Genomic DNA, 22,430 nt, shown 5'->3' with positions numbered 1-22,430 from the left:
CTCAATTGCTGATGTGGAGAGTCAGAAAATGGCTTTGATCAGGGCCACGTCAAGGCAAAAAGGAAGATGTTTATTTATAATATATGTATTATATTTATTAAATATATATACAAAAGTATTGACTGATTCTTTTTTAAGTTATTCTAAAAATACACCCTTTTTGCAGATAGATGAGAGACAGATGACTGAGGCAAATCCAGAAAGTGCAAATTCAACAGCTGAGGGCAGCCTTTACCACAGATTGAAGGCTATCATAGTGGAAAGATTGAAGAATTTCAGAGACCAAACTCAATGTTTGTACTGTGCACTTCTTTAGTAAAACGTCAAAGCTTCACCCACACCTTCAATCTTCGACTTTCTTTACCATCAAGTTCTGAAGGAATAGGAATTTAAGAGGAAAACCACTAAAGTCTCATTTTAGCTGATCACCTTTATCAGAAAATGTCAGCATCAACAACTAGACAGCATTATACCAGTTCTGTGTGGTTTAACAAATTTTATCTACTGAATAGTTTTAAACTCAAACAGCAGGGGGCAGCATATTAACATCCCCTCCTCTTTTACCCATTATCAACATCTGAGTGCAATCTGCACCCAGACGACAGGGAAAATGTGAAATGACATATTTTAAAAGCTACCCTGTTGGAATGATTTCATAGAAATAAGAAAGCTGCAGATCCTGTGGGAGATACAGGGAGTAGGCAGCTGCTAGTAATTGAGGCCAAAAAGACTTAGCATCAGGAATGTTCTGAGTGACTCAGAAGAAGGATAAAAAGCAACTTCAAGTGGAACCACATCAGTGGCGTGCTTTCCTCTATCTTAATACAATTTTTATTTATTTTGTTTGATGAAGGTGTGGATTTCAGGAGGGAAAAAAAGAAGTTTGGAGGATTAAAGACTGAATTTCTGTTAATTAAAATTGTGGAACTTAATCTAGGTAAAAATAAACTGATTATTTATAAACGGGTTAAGGAGAAAGGTCATATTCAAAGGTAATGATCAGGAAAAATGCATGACATTAAAAAGCCTTTACAAAATTTACTGTTTATTTATTTCCATATGGAAAAAACACCTCCAGTGATCTTTATTTCCAAGTATTCATCGTCATAAAAAACAGTTGCTCTCAACACATCCTGATAGTCATTATCATGTACAAAGCTGCTTTTTGGTGGGAAGCTATATCTGTTTGGTCACATTGAAGTTGTATTTTTCCCATTGAAGCAGATTATTCAAGTAAGAGAAAAAGAAGGATGAAAGTCTTTACAAGCTATTTGCGCAAGTTATTGAAGTCATTTCACTTCAGGTTGCAAAATTACTTATCAGGCTTCACATTAAGCTTCTGAAGAGGTTAAGATAAGAAAGAATACCAGTACATGGAAAATAACATACAAGTGTAATGTTTGTAGCCAACCATCTGTCATGTTGCTCATATGATGATGGCTGCACTGCAGGATATCCTGTCCTTGTGTACAAGTGGGGGACCTTGACTGGGCCCTGACATCCTGAACCTGTAACCATTTGTACAAAGTTCAAAGGTGGCAGATTAGATCAGTGTAATTTGTCCATCACGTGCAAGCTCTTAGCACTGCTGTCATTTGCTGCCACATTAAAATTGGTTCAGTTAACTATATTGAGTTTGGAGCCATCTGAAAATGGAAAAGTCACAGTTCAGCATGAAAAGTAAAACTGCACCTGAATTTGCAAGAAAAGATCTTCTATTTTATTGATAGGAGGACGTCTCTATCAGCCTATTCACATCTCAATGTTATTCTCCCAAAGGCAAAATGAAGCCACCTTCACCTGGCCTCAGCACATGAACCAGATTCAAAGACTAAAACTTAAAGATTAACCAGAATCAGTCTTTAAGAGGGGCCTTAACATAAATGATGTAAACTTCAAAGAAAAAAAAAATCAGCTAAAACAAATTGACTCACCTGGTTTCAGTGAGGTTTTCAGAAACTCGTTACAATTTAGTGAGATACCATCATTGCCATCTAGTATTAGCAAAGAACAGCTGATCTTAGTTGGAAACCCATATTTTCACTCTTGCAGTTGCCTTTCAGTCAGATATCCCCTCTTCCCACTGCCTTCACCTACATCCTCTTTGTACTCTGTCTTGTGAATTGCTCATCTCTTTCTCTTGATCGCAGGCTCCCAAACTCATCCACCTTCACGTAGTATGACTGAAGTATTTATATGTCTCACAGTTAAGCCCGAAGTTTGTAATAGTCCTTGCAGATCCTTCCATGCTTGCAAGTTTCCATGTTTCCAATGACTAAGTAAAATCATTCTTGCATGGACCAGCTGGGCACCGTACTTTCTTCTGAGAATCTTTGAATGAATATCCTCATTTTACAATAACCTACTGGTATCACTTCTTATCATAGAAGAACATATGGTTTAATGAACACATGAATACTTTTGGGCTTAACTGTAAATCTTTGAAACTCTGGGAACCAGCACTTGGATGGAAAAGATTCGGACTAAGACTAATTAAACAAAAACACCACAACGTCTGTAGTTTCTCAAAAACATTAAGAAACGATGAGGTTCAGTGTTCTGCTGTTCTGTGTGACTGGCTGTATGTGCACTAATATGTCAACAGTTGGAATTCGGTCCTATATGTTTGCAGCTTGACGTGGAATGTGTTTGGGTTTGCTACAAGGATTTGTATTTTTCTAAGGGGGTCATAAAACGTTACCTAATTGAAAAAATATGTCACTGCAGTTGTGCGTACCTCTGCTCTGTAAATATGATGTTTTTCCAGCTAATTATGATGAAATGCCTCACATGGGCTGACAGCCACTGCAGCTAAAAGCAAAACAATTTTCAGCATCAGACATAAATGTTTTCTTTTGGTTATTAACAATGGAAATTACTGCTTGGCAAGGTCTGCGGCTGCAATCAGTCCCCCTAATTGTTGAGCGTTTTATTCGTCGTTGAGCTCGTTGAGCACACACACCGGAGCACGGCTGCATAACTTGTCATTACTCAGCAGAGTCTTAGCTGAGCAGACAAGGAGAGCTTTTCTTAGCACACAGCTCCCGTCATTAGCTGACATTAACAGCGTAAATGACACTTTGACGGATGTTCGTAATTTAGACGGTTTTCTTTAGAGCAGAACCGTTTGCTTCTGCTGCTGGAACAGATCTCTAATGAAAGGCAGGCAACATCAATGACATCTTGTTTTCTTTGTACTTCCCATACGTACGAAATTAGTAAAAACTGTCAAACAGTGAATTACAGGCTAGGATTTCAAGATGCTGTCATCTAAAAGGCTGGTAGCATCTCCTGAGGGACACAAATGGAAGAACCTTCAAAAAATTTCCCTCATGCTGGATAATCGAGGAGGGAAGGTGACAGCTTGGTTTCATTTAGAAGTGCAAGTCTGGGTTGCAGTTTGTAACTTATCAACAAAAAGTGCCAGAGCCAGTAGAGAAGAATCCAAACTGGACACGCCCCAACCTGATTCGGGATACTTAGAAAGTTTGTAGTCTGTGATTTATTACAGTCTTAGATGGGAAGTGATTCCCGCTCTGAATCATCCACCCTCCCACCTCCTATGTGCGACAGTACCAGAGTGTTTGAGCCTGGGTGGGGCGGGGGAATTGTTTTAGGTGGTGGTGTAGCTATGGAAACTAGAATCAGACACTGCATAAGTAATATGAGCAGCATGTTTTGTCTCATTACCAACACTATTTATTCCAGAACACTGTTGTCTTTCAACCTGTGTCTGTAAAAGTAACTTTAAATTGAAGATACAAACATTTGGTGGCATTTGTTGTAACTTTTCTGTCCCCGCTGCCCCACATTTCAGATTTAATCTGTTATAGAGATGTAATGTAACCAATAGTTAATTTGCTGTTCTGCCATGGTGTAATATCCAGTTGCATTACTATTATTTATTTTTTTTATCAAAATGTGAAATTCAACTATCTTAAAGTATTTGCAGTTCACAGATTTACAACAATTTACACCAGTCATTTGGAAAGTAAGCTCTGGTAAGAAGAGCTAACATGGACTGTGGCTTTGGAAGAACAAGCTGTGTGAGCCAGCGGTGATACTTTTACACACAAAAGTCTGAAAACACTAATTTTTTATTCTCCTAGTAATGCCAGAGAATACTTCAATTTGGTGGAGGAGGTCTCATCATTCTAAGCTTTTACCAGTGCCATATCATGTACAGCTCTATACATACACACATTTTTTTTTGTAGCTGACCAGCCACTACATTTTTTAATTCAAAAACTGCTTTGAGACATTTTACGTTATTCTAAAAGACATTCTCCATTGCCTTATTGGAAGGATTGCCCTGTTACAACGTACAGATAGAGGAAAGACTCTGTAAGTTGTGTGTTCACATTTTGATGCTTAAATGGAGACGTGTTCAGTACATGTTCAGTAAATTGTAAATATCTGTCTTTGAAAAGTTTATCCACATAGTGAGACAATAATTATGTGTTGACTGTGACAAATATTCACATAGTGTAAGACTCTGATTTTGGTTAGAGTTAAGTTTCCTTGAAATTTTGCGTGCAGAATGGATGTGAGAAAGGTTATGATGATGTCCTGAAGTTTTAAGGGCATATAAGCTTCACTCCATAAAATTTTATAAGATAGCAGACACAGATGGTTTACTGCTGTTGTACCCTGTATGACATTTCTTCTGTAGTTACAAATATTGTTTCAGTTTTTCTTTGGTAAGCTGACACATAGGTCACAAGATGTGAACAAATATCAATGCTGGACTTTTCAACCACTGTCCATAACAACATGCCAGCAAGATAAAGAAGAAAAACAGAAGTAGTTGATCCTGCAAATCTTTTAGAGATGTAGTCCTAAGGAGAATATAGGCACTTCCAGGAAAACCATTATCATGGAATTGAAAGAACATTTTTATACAAAGAAAGTGGACCAGAACCACTGGTCCAATAGAGCTTTCAAGCCACTAATTATGAACGCAAAAATGTTAATATTTTGATATTTTTAAAACAGTTTCTTGTTCTGGGTGAATTGATTGTTCCTGAGCATCTTTCCAGTCATCTGAGGATTATCGCTGGGAAATCAACCAATTGAAATTGTTACCAATCCTGACAAGAAGTGTGTTCAAATATCCAGCCAGAGTTATACTAGTGGTTTTGCTGATGGGCGCTAAAATTGCGTGGTAAACAGCTTGCTAAGGGACATTTACCCAAACATTTATGGAGGAGCATTTATTTGAGCCATTAAGACAAAATCCAGAGTAAACTCAAATTTGTTCAATTGTTGGAAATACAGTACATTGCAGTTGTTTGTTGTATCATTCCACCCTAAAAAAAGGTACAAATGAGTCAGTTCAAAGCATAGTTAAGGATTCATGCCCATGATGAGCAAATGTAATGTAAGTTTCTCATCAGAACCTGTACACAGACCACAGTAGCCTTCATTTGCTCATACAAATGGAGAACTACTGCAGCTGAATTAGGACTACCATCAGCTTGAAATATTGCACCACAATGTACTCCTAATTCCAGTTTTGAAAATGTTTTTCTCACCAACTTCGACTTTGAAATATGATATGGATGCTTTTCATGTAAAAGTAAAGGTAGCTGCAGTCAAAGTCTATTTACTAGCATTTCTGACTTTTTGTACACACGCACAAAGTACTGTAAACACCTGAAAATATTGTTCCAATGTTTGACTGCAAAAAAGAAAAACAGAAAATATAGTTTTTGCTAACAGCATTTAGCCTACTCACTGAACACAAGTTAATACTGACATGAATGCATTAATCTTTGGGTGTGACAACATTCTCATGTCAGAGTTCCACACCTTTATTCATTACTTTTTTAAAATCTTTTTTTTACCTGTAAGACAAATACTCATTCTTACCACACTAGATAAGTCACTAATAAAGTTTCCTGCTGTGTATTTTCCAAAGAAATAAAGAGAATGTCAATATGATGTGATTTATTTCTGAAATGCAAATGAAAGTGTGCATTGTTCTCTTTGGTGTCCTGATTGACATTCCATTTATTGCAGTTTAAGTTGCAAGTTTGATGTTTATCTTCAGATATTTTTTCCCATTTGAGCAACACAGGCTGTGACAGGTTTAGTTGCAAAGTTTTATCCCCATTAAGAAAAACAGAGCCTACCCTGGATTCTTCACAGTCTAAACCAAATGTCATAGTTTTTATTCTGCAATGCTGAATATTCTCAATAAGTACTGCACATGTCCACAAAGAGACATTCTGAAGGATCCAGTAGTGATTATTGCAGGAGTTAACAGACTTCTGGTTAGCTGATGCACATATAATGCCTCAAACTTTGGGAAAACAGTATTTTACTGCTGGTGATGTATTTTCTTTTCCTACAAACATGGTTCACTTTTGCATGTTTAATTTAGCTTAAATGTTGGTGATTCCTCAGAGACGAATGTTTGCATTACTAATGGCACAGGAAGGTAATGGAACTGGAGAAATCTGAAAAAAGTCAATAATTATCAGTAATTGTGTTTGATCTTTAAACGAGTTCTTTTTGATCCCTGACTTGTCATCTTCCGTTTTAGTTTCTTGTGAAAGGATCTGATAACATCCACAGGGCCAGTGGTCAGTCCATCTGTTCTTCTCACTGTTGTTTCATGTTTGAACCGTGCACGCTCGCTCATAATTGTTTTTTGCAGAGCAGCATGATTGATGATGGACCGAGAAGCTTCCCTTTCTGCATCTGCGAGTGTGCTTCAAGAGGGACTGGCCAAGTCCGAGACGTTGCTAAGTGAAGAAATTGTTACAAAAACACTCTTCTGGCGAGTCTGATCCCACATGTTCAGGGAGGCTGATTTCCACACTTTCAAGGTCTCTGCCAAATCGGAGCTTGGGAATGTTACTTTTCAAATTGTTCAAATTTCTTGGCTGAATTAACAATAAGTGAAAATTGAAATAAATACCGCACATGTGGCCAGTTGTGCTTGTCAAAGCTGGAAACTCCTCAGGGGGTAATGTTTGTCTTAGACCAAACCTTTGCCGCACACAATTAGCCTGGTCAGGAGGTCATCATAAGACCATTAAACACCTCCAGAGGCTGCCTGCAAGAAAACAACAAACTGTTTCCAGCAGACTCTGGGTAATTTGAGCGGACCTTCAGGTAAATATAAGTGCTTAGTTTTGAAAAACACAAATTAAAATCCACACTCCCTGGTTTTATCTTCAGGTGATCAGTATGAAAAATTTAATTTATATGGAGGGCTTTTCTTTTGAAACTTAAAGCAAAAATATTTATGAATAAGGATTTGCTCTGTGACAATCCATTCAGTTTATGACAATGAAACTGAATGGTGCATATAAAAGCGGTGCAGCTCCCTTCTTAAATTACGATGGAAAAGTTAAATGATTTCAAACTTGAACCCTAACAACCCTAGTGTAAGTTATGGATGAAGTAACAAAAGTCTTTTAGGCAAAATGAAAAGTTTAGAACTTCAAAAACAATTACAAAGATGAAATCTTTCATTTTAAAAGTTCAGAGACCAATGTTATCAAAAAATGGGAGCTGGACATTTGATTTAATTAGAATTACCACAGCAACAATTAAATGCTCCTAAAGATATTGCTCTCGAAATGAAACCGAATTAGATGTTCTAAATGTTATTCATATGTATCCTTTTATGAAGAAGTAGCTATAATATTCAGGTCCTTTTGGAATTTTCTTGATCAAGCATTTTCTGAAGTCCTTTAAAGTGGTCTTGGTCAACAGTTCAATAGATTGACTCATGGTTTGTTGTCATTATCAGTATGACTTTGTGATATATATGATCATTTGTTCATATTTGCCATTTTCCCTACATCAGTGGATCCTGAACTTAGTCCCGACTCTCCTGGATGCATCACGTGTCCTTGATCACACCTCTTTCGAACGACTGCTCTAATTTCTCACGATATCACGTTTTTCAGAAGCCCATCTACGACAAAGTTATTTAAAATGTGTATGAAACAGGCACATATCATCAAAAGTACAAGAGCGTGAGACCTCGGCACAAAGATTGTCATGATTCACTGGCTTGTTATTCTCATTTCCATATTAGGCTATTCCTTTGGGTTGAGATTTTTAGTTATTTCCCATGTTCCTTCCTCAGTGCATTTTGTTTTAAGTGTTGTTCATTTTCCTCTTGGTTTGTTCTTCCTATAGTTTTTTTCAGTACAGATATAGTTCTGTTCTTTGTTCGATTTTTCTTTTACTGGATCTCAATAAGAATTCAACAAAATCATAGTGTTCTTAAAATTGTTCATGTATCTGGGAGATTTTGATTATTCCTTGTTTAGAAGAAATAAATCCTATGGTTTTAATGAGCGCTGAAAGAGCGATGTACTGATAAGAGAAAATGAACTACTTCTTATCATTTGACTCATAGTTACTGCGATGTAAATGAGAGAAATTATTCACCCTGTTGATATGAAAAGCTGTGTACCAGGCCTGAAGTCAGTATATGTTGGATATGATAAGCTTTGCCGTGTGTGCATAGAAATCCAGCAGTCCCATTTGGGAGTGGTAGCTGCAGGATTGAACTTCCAATAGTCCCACAGAGCTGTCATTAGTCACTGAGCCTTTGCTTTCTTGTCCACTTGTGCGCAGATTTGGGCATGATTCTTGCGACATTAACACTTGAGGTGATTGGTCTTCCAAAGACCTTTGACCCGGATCGACTGAGTAAATAAACCAAATCCTTCATCAGGTTTTTCAGGATTTAAACTGAAGCAAAATCACCAAGTAGTTCCTGCTTCCATTTATTGGTTACTTATAACATCACTATTGCTGAAAAATACCACAGAGAAAAGCTGTCCCTGTAGATTGTTGGGGTATTTTTTTTAGCAAATAAAAATATACTTTTTAAAAAATATGTTCTTTATGTTTGAAACTCAGAAACCAATCTGTTTTCATCTTGCTAAACAATGTGATAATTTTGTGTGATAAACTATAAAATTACAAAACCAAACCAGTAATAACAATGGAAACATTGGTCATAAACAGGAAATAAGCCCAATGTCCCCTGTGGGAGACAAATTTCAGTCTTAAACTCAGCGTTGAGACATGGATGATCATTCTTACCAAACATTCAGTGAAACGGATAACTTTATTATTCTGTAGTTTGCTGCCAGGAAACATGTGGTCAGATAGCATTTATCTACATGTTTCCTGAGGTCATGCCTTAATGGCAGCTGCTTCTTGAACTGTTTGAATGAACCCATCTCTACAGAATCCCAGAGCAAAATCAGGTGATTTTATTCCAGAACAGTTAAGAAATAAAGAAGGACTCTTACCCATTGTTGGTCTGCATGTGGACCAAATTACAACCAAATCAAAACATTTTTTCCCGATGAGTGTATTTCACATGTAACTGAAAGACTTCAAGGAGTAAAGTAACCAATAACAACTTAACTAACATCTTTAGGTCTGAGCTGAGTTGATTTATTTAAATCCAATGGCAATGCAACAACTGTACCAGTATAATTATAAAACAGTAGGTTGATGTGATTTTAAACATCATATACAAAAAAAGATTAGACTTGGAGTAATCGGTAAGACTTAGAAGAATAATGTTGGATGAGCATCTTCTAACAGATAACACCATGAAATTTTTTAAGCATTTTCAGTTTTGCAGTCCGACAGACTTTTTTCCTGTGAGCAATACAAGTGAACAACACAAGAAAAATCAAGTCAAAGGACCATCTTAAATGGATGGGAAAATGCAGTTCAACGCATTTTAAGCACAATGCAACTTACATAAAGAACCTTTAGAAGAATATTTGAGAATATTGTAACTCAGGCAGAACTGAATTTGTTGCTGCATTCTGAATATGATCTTATCCTCAAACAATACTTACTGAAGAGTCAGAAATCACATGGCATGGTGGAACTAACTGGTTCTGCTAGACAGAGTAAATCTTCTAGCTGATTTCTCTTGGCAGCTGTGGCAGATACTGCCTCAGTTGTATAGCTCTCATGCAGCAAAATATGTAGTTAGTGCCTGAAAGTATGTCTGGCTATCCCACTCTACCCCGCTCCTTGTTTTGAACCCCATCTGTATGTTTCTTGTTGCCACATTATCTGGAAACCTGTGCAGTGTTCTAGACAGCTCAGAGGTTTTCCTGTGGCCATGTGGTGCACATGATTAAAGCTGAACAACTATGAATAAAAACGCAAAGCAAAACACACGGTCATACTTTGAGGGCATTATTCTTTTACAGAGTTTGCTTCAGATCTCATTATTGCTAACACGTACTGGAATGTCTGAGTGGCACACATGTATGAAAGCTGATTTGTGGCAACATGATGTTTTATCCAGCTAAATTACAACAAAATGGCAAAGAAACTGGCATTTTTTAGAAAATGCGACTTGGATGGCAAGGCAAAGCCTTGTCGGTGAGTTTAAAACTGAGGAAAACATTGCTTTAATCTGTCCTGAATGGCTTTGTGCTCCTTTCCTCCTGGCAACTGAACTGACTTACATCCAACTATTTGAGTGCAGATTTTAACCATAAAAACATTGATCCTCGAGAATTCACTGACGGTAATTGAAGTCTTAAACAGCAGCTCTTCAAAGCGGCTCTTAAGGACGGTTAAAAATTCACAGTATTCAAAATCCATCAGCGTACCTCCGCTTGTCAGCCAAGCCACACCACTGTGGACACAAATAAGCCATGTCATCATCTCTGGTCGGCCGTTCTTCTCAGGAAAGCAAACACAGAGACAGTGATGGAGCACATGTTGAAATGTCGGGCCGAGCTAGTGGGTCGGGGTGACGATCCTCAGCAGAGATAAGGCCTCACAGGCTGGCTTAGCCCCAGCAACAGCAACGACTTTAACCTGTGTTTACTTATAGAGGTATTAACCCTCAATCACCTCCAGGTGATATTTACTCCTCAGGGGTCCTCTAAACAACACCGTGATGGGAAGGTTAATAATCTTTCTCACACAAACCAGAGATTTTATTAGGAACACCTGCAACTCGACTTATCCATGCAATTATCTAATCAGCCGATCATGTGCAATGCATGAAATCATGCAGATATGGGTCAGGAGCTTCAGTTCAAGTTCATATTAAACATCTGAATGGCAGAATATGATCTCATAACGTTTGAGCGTGACGTGACGGTGGTTTCCAGACGAGCTGCTCTGAGTACTGAGAATGTATTTTGTCCAAACATATTGTAATCGATCTGCGTTCTCTTCTAAAATGTATCCTCAATGACTTATTCCTGCTGAGAAATCAATCCAGATGCTTTCTAAAGCCAAGGCTTTGCACAAGGCTGCATTCCTGCCCCCAAATCTTTAGTTGTGCCAAATTATTTTGCTCGAACAAGAACATTTTTCACCAAGATCTTGTTATATAACCTACTGGAACAAATCAGGGTTTTGCTCATTTGGAAACCTCTAGCTTGTGGTTTGAGCATTTGGCATTTTCAAAACTATTTTACTCACAATTTATGCATATGTACAATGAAATAGTTCTTAGAAAAATATTTAATAAATATAAAAAAATACTGGTTTTTTTATATATGTTATGTCAAGTAAGTGACGCTGACTTTAAATAAAACATGGGTAGGTGAGTTTTACACTTGAATCAATTACAAATTAATTGATTAATTAATTAACTAAATAATTCTCTTACCAGACTCCCAGTGAGTCTGCAAGGAGGAGAGGCTGTGGAAGGATGGATGGATGAACTAATTTATTGATTACTTCCCTTTTACCATCTAGATTAAAACATTCATGTACATCCTAAATTTTCCCACTTGTGTCTAGTTAGCAATGACTCCTTCCAGTATTCTGTCTACATGGTTTCGTCAGTTTCAAGAGAGATGGTGCCTCTCACCTTTGTTGCCTGCCCTCTCTTAGTTTGAGTTCTCAAGTGGCTCAGTCTGCTATAAAATTTGGCCTCAAGTACGTTATCTTTTGAATTCTGGTTCCACATTTTTTTTCTCCAATAACATGTTACACTTATTTGACTTGTTGCCGAACTTTCACCTGTATAAAAAACACTTTCTGTGGAGTCACCCGATCAACGTGTAAAAGTGGCTAGCAATAAAGGTGAGAAACCAAACATTTACTCAGACTGAAGCTGCCTAAAAGGTTTCTTGTCACTTCAGATCTTATTACTGATTAACTGGAATGCTCTGAAGCTCTTCAGAGCTTTCAAACTAAATTAATGACGCATTTTTATTCTGTTTGCATATCAAACATGCAGTTTTCATTCATGTAGAGCAATTGTGCTCCCTTTTGAAGGTGGAGAACAAGTTAAATTAGAGAAATCAACAAACCGTCGCTGGAGGTTGTCTTATCAAACCTGTGGAAAAGTACAGCTCACTGCGCAACAAGGACTTCTGTGGACCAGGTTCTGACTGTGCAAATATTAAAGAGACTCTGTCTTTATGGAAACAGTTTCTTTGTTGTATTTGTACTTCAGTCTGAGTGACTAAAATATGATATGATAGAATATGATATTTTAGAATTTTCTTCACGCCATGACTCAAAAGTCCTAGAAAACATCCAAAGACATGTAGACATGTAATTGTGCTCTGGCCATCCTCTGGCTGAAGCCAAGTTCTAATGTTGGTATCCAGGAACTAATGGTTTAAGTCATTATCAAATTTGTATGTTTTCACAACATACCATGGTGGAAAGTTTTAATATTTCAGAATCTTTATTGAATAAAAGAAGCACTAAAGATTAATAAAGAAGCAGTTGCCATTAACTCAACTAAAGCATGAGAGAAGTGGTTTGTAAAAAGGGTGACAAAATCTACACTGGGCTAATCTGTACATCCTTCAGCCTTCATCACCATTCACAGATATGGCTGATGATATTATCTTGGATTAATGAAACAATGGTTTTGTATATTTAAAGAGCAGTTCTGTCTACGGTGATGAGCTCACAGGGAGTACATTTAGGTCCCATGAAAACACAGGTGTGCTGGAAGATCTCCAGCATAGCACATTAATTTTCCTTCTGTGTAATCACCTCAAGTGAGCTTCTTCTGAACACGTGATTGGCAGGAAGGAGTCCATACATGTCGCAGCATCAGGACCGCGCCCGTTTGACGTCACCTGAAGAAGCTCCAGAGGTATTTTTTTCTTCCCACCAAAAACAAAATCGCTCTCTGTCAACATTTTCTCCTGTTATACGTAATAAATAAAGGCAACCCATTTATATGAACTGAAGATGTGTGTGTGTGGATTTGATTTGCTAATTAGCAACATGGTTCACACATGATTTTCCAATAAATCCAGTAATAAGAGGTCTCCATCTGGGAAATCTGGCTCTTTCTATCTGTGAGAAGCAGAACATCAAGTTTCGGCCCACACCCCAAGTTAGGTGGTCATTGTTGTTCACAACTTTCCTAATTTCATCTTCTTTCCCTTGGACAAACATTACGAATTCTTCACTGCTATAATGGAAACACTTGTGGTGTGACGCCTCTTAAATCATTAATTTTGGATTTTAGCACCTTTAAGAACACAAACAAGAAAAGACTAGATGCATATTCTGGATGTTTCTCAGAACAGGGAAGAAAGAAGAAAATTAGACTGTTAATTTAATTTCTGGCTGAACCATGCACTGGAATTTCTTTGATGAAATACACTGAGAAACATTTTAAATCTACAAGTGGTGTTTATGGTTTGTATTAAGGAGCTGGGCTTTAATGAGCAATGCTTCAACTTTCAAACAATGACATTTTTCTTTTGTTCCCTAAAGAAAATATAAAGTGTTTGCAGCAATTATTTTTCAAACCCGACTGCTTTCTTTCTTCATTTTAGTTCATGCACACACTTTTGTGACCTGGATACATGATTTAAAAATGTTCAAATTTCTAACAAGGAATACTTTTTTAGTGGAATTAAGGCTACACAAAACCATCCATATGAATACACTTCCTGTTGTTATGGCAGGATGAACATGGTTCATAAAATATATTATGTGTGTTAGTGAAAACATTTCCAATATATTGTCTCTTTTGCATCATTCCAATAAACAGCTTTATGATAGCCTTGTGTTGACCCAAGACATGTAATCAGGTTTTATTAAAAAAGGTGAATTAAAAACCTTTATTTTAAATGGGAATTGTTTCAAATGTTCACTCCTCTGTAATGAGAATTAGGATTTAGATTTCTTTTTTAATTTGACTTTTGGTTGATCGTTAATCGTTTAGTGTTAATCGTTTTGAATGAAGGTTACTCTTTTGTGATACAACACTTTTTTATGTTCCATTCCTGATTAAATAGTTACACACTCTCTTTACACTCCAAATGCAGAAAGTATCTACAACATTTTTGAAAACACCCTCTGAACATACTTTTGGACTTTGGTGGTGCTGGCTCAGTACTGCACACTGATGCAGTTCGTCTGTATAATATTAATGTAAACTCTTGTTATCAGTCTTTTCATGGTTAGTGTTATTGTTGTGTCCTTCTGTCCAAAATCATGTCTTTGTCTTCATCAATGTTTTTTTATTAGAACAGTGGTCTCAAACTGCATTCCTCAAGGGTCAGAGTCCTGCAACTTTTAAATGTCTGTCTGTTTCAGCACACCTGGCTCCAATATGAACTCATTAGCAGAGCTCTGTAGAGCTTGACTTCATGCTAGTGAGGCAGTTTCACCATGTAATTCAAGGGACAAGGGACATCTAAAAGTTGCAGGACTCCAGACCTGGAGGATTGCATTTTGAGACCTCTGTAGTAGAATGACTGTTGCTTTCACACTGTTGATGTGAGGAGTAGGTTGTGCATGTGAGAACAGTTAAGAGCTGAGGGAACACTTTGTACCTCAAGGCATCCCAGGGCACCTTCCTTTGTTAGATATGCTCCTAATCAACAGTATTAGTCTCTTAAAAGAAAACCAAGCAGAACTGAAAATGCAGCTCACTGAGCCAAAACATATTTTCCACTTGTTCCTTAAAAGTAAATGGATATCGGCAACATCGGTCACAGTGTTTTAATGCTGACTGCCCACAACAGCTCTCTTACTGCAAGCTTCACTCCAAAGTTGACCTTCATGCAGAGATGATGTGTGCTTTTAATTAAAAGTATAAAGGCAGCTGGCCCACTCTTTGTAGGAGATGTTTGTGAACACGACATTCAGAGATGGACGGGATGCTTGTGGACGGGATGCTTATGGACGGGATACTTATGGACGGGATGCTTGTGTCCACATTAGTTTGACAGTCTGAGAGCTATCTGTCCTGGGACTCAGGGACCACCCACTGACCTGACTTGACTCCCCCTTCAAGCAACACCTGGCCAGCCCTTACCTATCAGGATTTTATGATCACCTGATATGACGATGCTATTTGATAGAGGCATTTTTCTGTTGGATATTAAATTTATTTTTTATCATTTTATTTGTATACTGTACCCAGTGTGGCCTCCATGTTATTAAAATTACTCATGCAAAATCTATATGGAATACTCTGTCACCTTTATGCATCACAACTTGGCTTCAGCTTATATAGTTGTGCAAGCTATGCGTCAGTTGTTTTACCACAGTGCTGTTGTACCAACTAAAATCTCTGTGCACTAATAAACAGAGTGCACTGCTTCCTCCCTCATATTATATCTGTTAAAACTATGCAGATGAACTTACGAAACAACTCCACAATCATCTGTGACCAAGTCTGTAAAATAACGTAGCTAGGAAAGAAACATGGGCGCTGCTCTCCATTCTTAGCCTACAGTTGTGCAAAGATGACCTTGACTTATTCAGACTGTGTATCAAAAACAAACAGCAAAAATGCAATGAAACTTCAAGCAACTTTTTGAAATAGAAATCACCTTACTAAACTAGTAAACTGTGCAGAGATCTCTACTCAAACTCAAGCTTTTCTGTTTAACCAGACTTGTCATTAATTCTGTTTTCTTGTCCACACACACTGCCCATAAAGACCAAAATTGTGCTAAGTTTCCGCTGTGTGACCTTTAGGTGGGGAGGTCTTAAGATCCCGTTTGGACCCAGAGAGAACAAGCTCAGGAGGAGCTCTGACATCATGTCATCAATGTTTTATTAAAATTTGGGGCTTTTTGTAGCCTGGAAGGACTTTTACATTCCACGTTGGTGACTTTTCTTTCAGACAGATTCCAGCTGTGTTCATTCTGGAATACTCGGCCAACAAATTAGGATAGATTAAAGGATTTTTTTAGTGCACATACTTGCTGCATAAGGAAACGCAGTTTCTCTATCCAATGTTTACTTTGATTAGAAGAAAATGATTCTGCTTGTGCACTGATACAGTTTAAAAAAGTCCATTAAGCTGGAAAAAATGTTATACTTTAGACTTTTTATATTTATGTATTTTCACTCGCTGACATTCTGATCCAGTTCTTTTGTTTAGCTAAAATTTTGTTTTCGACTTTGTAATCAGGTTTTTAGTTTCTGTTTCTGTCAATATTTCTATTTTTCTGTTTCTCATCATATTCTTCAGATCTCCTCGGTTACCTCGTCTCTGGATCACCATGTCTCTGCCTGTTCTTTAACCTTCACCTTAAACCAGTTATTTCAAATGAATCCTGCCGTAGTAAACGTCTCCCTCAATTTTTCTTGTTTTTGTAATATACGTACTTTCCTACCCTACTTGCTGATGCTTCTTCTCCGTGGACAATAACTGGAAAACATTCAAATGGAAAAATCCTGATGAGATGAACCACCTCACCTGGCTCCTACCATGCAGAGTAACAGCATCTCTTTCCCTGGATTATGGCACCCCTTTCCTTATTTTAGAAACACAAAACTCAGCAGTTCTACACATAAAGATTAGCTGTTTCCAGGATTTTGTTCCCATGTATCATTAAGATAGGTGACAGTTGTAAAGTCGACGAATCGATAAATCCATAGCTCCAGCTTTCTGATCAGCTCTTTATCCACCACCAGTTCCCACAGCAGCACCCTAATTTTCTGCAGATAAAGCTCTGATTTGTCTATCTGTCCCCAACACCATCCTGCCAAACATTAAGTTGAACTCCTCCTCTGACTTTGAGTCAGAGTCTCATTTCTAATCTGAAGAAGCCATTCTTTTTTTTCCATGAAGAACCATAACCTCAGACTTAAAGGGGCTGACTTTCATCCTGGCTGTCAACAACTGCAGTGCACACTGAAGTTCATGGCTACAAAACACCAATAAAACCACATCATCTCCAAGAAGCAAAAATGAGATCATGAAGGGCAATACTGCTCTTGCTTTGTTGAGACGAGAGAGCCAGTAAGTGCAACCTAGGGACCCCGTATTCCTGCAGCACCCACCAAAGAGAACCTCCAAAGACTTATTTATAAGTCTTCTCTAAATTCACAAAACACGTGCACTGGATAATCAAATCCCCTTGAACCCCTTTATAGCAACTCTGTCATGGTAAAGATGAGTTCACTCTTCTGCTGACAAAAAACACACTGCTCCTCCTGAATTTAAGGTGCCTCAGTTGATTGAAGTCTCCTTTCTGAAACTCGAAAGTAACCTTTCCCAGAAGGGCGGAGAAATATAATGCCCTGGTGGATGAAACAAAGTCTTTTGGCAATCCAGGATTTGGTCCCTGTTTTCCATGTGTAATTTCATTCATCTCTGAATTTAAGAATTAAAGAGATAAATGCTCCCAAAAGACATGCCTGGATCACATTTATTCCCCGTAAACAAATTTAGTAACTTAATCCGATTCAAGCAAATCTTCCATTTTGGCATGTTGCTGAAAGAAAATGCATTTTAGATGTTGAAAAGGAGGAAGGAGCAGTAGGACAGAGACAGCATGGAAAGGCCTCTCTGACAGGGCTAAGGGGAATAACTTTGATGAAGAGCAGAACTTTGTTTTATCCCATAAAGTTCCTCGCGGAGAGCTTTCTGAGGAACTGGATATTCTTAATACACATTATCTCTCTCATTTATCACAGAGAGCCTGTAAAATGACATGAGCTGGAGCTCAGAACCTTTCCATAGGGAGGAGAAACATGTCACAGGAAAATGAAGAGGTTCTGTGTTTGAGGTGAGCACCTGAAAAATGGCCTGCGACTCATTGCAGCTTTCTGATGATGACAGCTCTTCACAGATGAAAACATACAGAGGGGTTTATAAAATAACTTAGTCTTCATTTGCAAAGCTTTCAGAGCCGAAAAGGCAGATGTGTAGAGTAACAAGTGGCTTTAATAAAGCTGGATTGAGTCTTTTTGTTTAGCCTGGCGAGATTTCATCTCCTACATGATTACTGCTGGGGCTGCCAGTGTGACGATCAACTTCACAACGTGGCTTTGATTCTGTGAAACATTCAGGTCTGGAGCAATTGAACTGCACATACTTTAGCTCATTTAGAAACAAACAAAAAAGAAAGATATCCAAATTTCAAATGATGATTTAATTTGTTAAGGGGGGAAACTCAAACCGACCCGGCCTGATATAAATAAGCAGTTACTCCCTTGAACATAAGGACTGGTTGTGCCATCCACTTTGGCAACACAAACTTGAATGTGATTAAAATTATTCGTATGCTAAATAAAAATGTGAAGTCACAGAGTGACCAAGAGTGAGTCAATCAGCATTTCAATGTCATAAAAACACAAAGGCAAAACTCAAAGGATCACTGTTGGTGAGTTGGTAAACCCTTTACTTAAATGTACAAAAGATTCTCAACATTTTCTAATCCAGAACATTTTATGACGAATAGAAGTGGGATTGTCAAAGGGGTAAAACACCTTTCACTCTCTGACATTTTGTTTTTGCAGTCTGAATGAACAGCTAAAGTGCCTCCACAGAAAATATGGTCCTTTTCCATAAAATCTCTTCAAACTTTTCATACTTCCCCTGACTTAAGCTTTAAACATCTAATTTGGGCAACTATATATTTTTCTACAAACTGTCAAGCTTTGTATGGAAGATTTATAATGCCAGCATGGTGGGTGAGGTGTATTCCCTGATCAGAAAGAGGAACAGACGTTTCATTTCCAATCAGCTGATTTATGATCATATTTCTTGAGCCAGCTTATATGTCTATCTCTTCCTTCTGTATCTTGTCACGCCTGTTTTCTGTAATCCTCAAACTTGATCCACATTGTCAATATTTGTCTAATATTTATGGACTCAGGTTGGTCAGATCATTATATTGTCCTGTTGTTCTTTCTGTTTTGTCTATGCAGAGCTTTTCGTTTGACCTTTTAATACACTATTTCATTAACACCTACTTCGCTCTCAGAGTCTTCCTGTTATTTGGCTCCTGTATACTTCAGCTGCTAAGGTTTTATAAAAATATATATTTTACCTTGCATCCTTAGATATTCACACGCTACTAGGATTCAAGCTGCACTAAACTTGTAATATAAAGGGAAGGATTTACAGCAATATTTAAAAAGAAAGCAGATGTTTTAACTGATCAAGATAAAGGAAAAAGCATCTGGTCTTTACCAGGTTGTAAAATTAATAAAGTGTACAAGTTTACAATGACACACAACAGATTTCACACTGTCATTACTTACCAAGCAAAGATGAAGCCAAAGGTCTGACCCATCTGACTGCTTGTAGAGCCACCTGTAGCAATAATAACTCTTAGTAGGCTTCTGTACTATTTTATCTGTCTCTGACATCGTTGGAAAAGAATTTTGGCCCAGTTTTATTTCGCTGGTCCTACAGGATTTAAGAGAGAAAGTAACCAGGTGCTGCGGATCCAATTGGCTCATTAACTGATTATCATCTGTGTGACCACCCCCCTAGAAGCAGGGGTTTTATCAATTTTCTTCACTGGAGCTTAAAAGTGTGTTTTAGGTTCAAGGCAAAGACTGAGAGACATTAGCAATGACCTTAGAGAATCTGTTTCTTAAACATAAAATATCTCTGACAGGAATAGAGAGTTCCAGAAAGATTTCCCTGACTATCCTTAGACTAAAACAATAACCCAGAGTTGATATATAGCTGAGACACTATGTTTCAACCATCAGTATATATATATATATATTGTTGTTGCGCAACACCCCCCCCCTCCTTTCTGTCTCTACTGTCTCACTCTCTACTTCCTCTTCTGAGAGGGGAGATGTGCTACCAGCTCTCCTTCTAACGGGTTAATTGAGTTTCCTAAATCTGCCGGGATTTACCCTGTCCAGGACTGAAGTAAACTCTGTTTAAGCTGGTTTCGAGAAACGATTCGCCTGGTTTTCTGACGGCCTACATCCAGGTGTCCCACCCTTCTTCCCCCTGTGAATTAGCCAGACTGAGCAGCCTACAGCCAACTAGTTTCACAGAGCACACCTGTTAACGGTCGCTCGTTCTCTATTTTACAACTTGCATTTGTTATTGAACCAGGTAGGTTTTAGTGACTCGGGCGAGTCCCAAGGATGACGTTTTAAATTTGGGCTACCAGCAACCTAAAAACATTTTAAACTTTTTCCTCTCCAGAATCAAACATCACAGCTATTTTACAACCATCAAAGAACTTTAAGGTGACTCATTAACTGAATGTCCACAACATCTTTTAGATTTTCTTTATGCTAAATATTTTATTAGTAAGGCATTTTTGCAAGGGTCAGTACAGCTTAATTCAGTAGCAGAAATAATCAAATAAGTAAAATCAATCATCTAGTCTATCTTTCCCTACTGCTGATACTGAGAACTAAAAAAAAAAAAGAACCTTTGAGAGAGACGGACGGAGTTTGGTGTTTCGAACCCCAGACCTGGCTTGATGATGAAGAAGGTGCTGCAGCAGGAGGAAGATGTTGATCAGCGAAGGCAGGGATCTCCGTGATGATTGAAGATGAAGAAGGTGCTGCAGCAGGAGGAAGACGCCGATCGATGAAGGCAGGGATCTCCGCAGGTCTGATGAGCCTCCTCTCCGCATGGATGGTGAGGTCACACAGGATGTGGTGCTGGCAGGAAAAAAGGCACCAGTTCTTCTTCTTTGTCTTTGCCTTTGTCTTCATCTTTGTCTTTGGGGTCTGAACCCAGCTGATGAGAGAAGTGCGATTTGAAGCCACAGATTGTGGGCCTGACGGGTTGGTCCTCATGGCGGGACAGTCTTCGGCTCCGTGGCCCCGGCTCTTCTTCAGCTGCAGAGTTCTTTGTCCATCTCTTGGCTCGAAGCTGCCCGGAGGATCCAACAAAAGGTTCCTCTTTTGCACCCACCTTTTATAGGGTTTATCCACCCTTTTGGGGCGTTTTCATTGGCTGTCTGCTTAGACAGATGACCTCACATCCATCACTGTCTTACAGACATTATGTCCTGATGTCTGTGCTAATGTCTCAGGGTTGCTCAACCTCCTATGTCCGTTGTCTTCACAACCTTTCACCTAAATAAGGCGTTGATCATCTCTGCTCTCCTGTTAGTTCCTTGCCTTTCACCTTTCACCTACTCTCTACCTCCAACATATCAGTGATGTTTAATTGCAGTTACACCTTTTACACCATTTCAAGTTCAATGTCAAAATCACATTTATATCACATTTATTTTCTTTAGCTTCTCTGATTTATCATTCATTTAGAATTTTATAACCATAACTTATATCACATTTATTTTCTTCAGCTTCTCTGATTTATCATTCATTTATGATTTTATAACCATAACTTATTAATTATACTTATTATAATCTTAATGTGAGTTATTACAGATGTTTTCTGAAAAGAAACCAAGAATAATCCATGATTCTAATTATTTGATACCCACGTTTACAGTTACTTGTTTTTCTTATAAGTGTTCCCACAAATGTAAGTGTAAGTATGATTACAAGTAAACCAATATTAATATAAGTATTTTACTTTGAATCTTATCAAATTACCAAAATGTTTAGATTTAATTCTTTAAAACTTTCATGCTTTAAAATAAGAAATAGTCTCAGCTATTTTTATAAATCTGCAGGCTGGAAACTAACTTCCTCTTTTTCCAGGAAACCTGCTTTTCCTGTTTAATGACTCTCTCTGACTGACTATGATTTCTTATGATTAGATAGAAAAAAGTAGAATTAAAGCAAAGTTTGCTTTAGACAAAAACAACACACACAACCAGATTTATTTTATTGACACTTAAGTCTACTGTTGGGCCTTGATGTCACTTGAGTGATTCATTTTAAAGATAACTTTATTTATTATTACTGTTAAACTAACTTTATTGACACTTAAGTCTACTGCTGGGCCCTGATGTCACTTGAGTGATTCATTTTAAAGATAACTTTATTTATTATTACTGTTAAACTAAAATCTCCAGCATGGGGAAGTGGGATGAGCTCGGATTTTCTTGACACCCCCTCCACGAGGTCAGACCTTTCACATGCTGGGAGTCCATCACCCTCCTGCAGATCGCCGTCCTCATCCCCTGGAAAGAGAAGATGTTCGTCTGGGATGTGAAGATGCAGATTCTTCATCCTCAGTTGTCACAGAGGGCTCAGTGTAGTCATCAAAACTCCACTTCTCTTGACACCCCCTCCTTGGAGTTTTGATTTCCCCCATGAGGTGATGA

Source organism: Xiphophorus hellerii, chromosome 19 (genome assembly GCF_003331165.1).
Source record: "Xiphophorus hellerii strain 12219 chromosome 19, Xiphophorus_hellerii-4.1, whole genome shotgun sequence".
Classification (NCBI taxonomy): domain Eukaryota; kingdom Metazoa; phylum Chordata; class Actinopteri; order Cyprinodontiformes; family Poeciliidae; genus Xiphophorus; species Xiphophorus hellerii.
The sequence above is the reverse complement of the archived record's forward strand: the minus strand, read 5'-3'. Positions refer to the sequence as shown.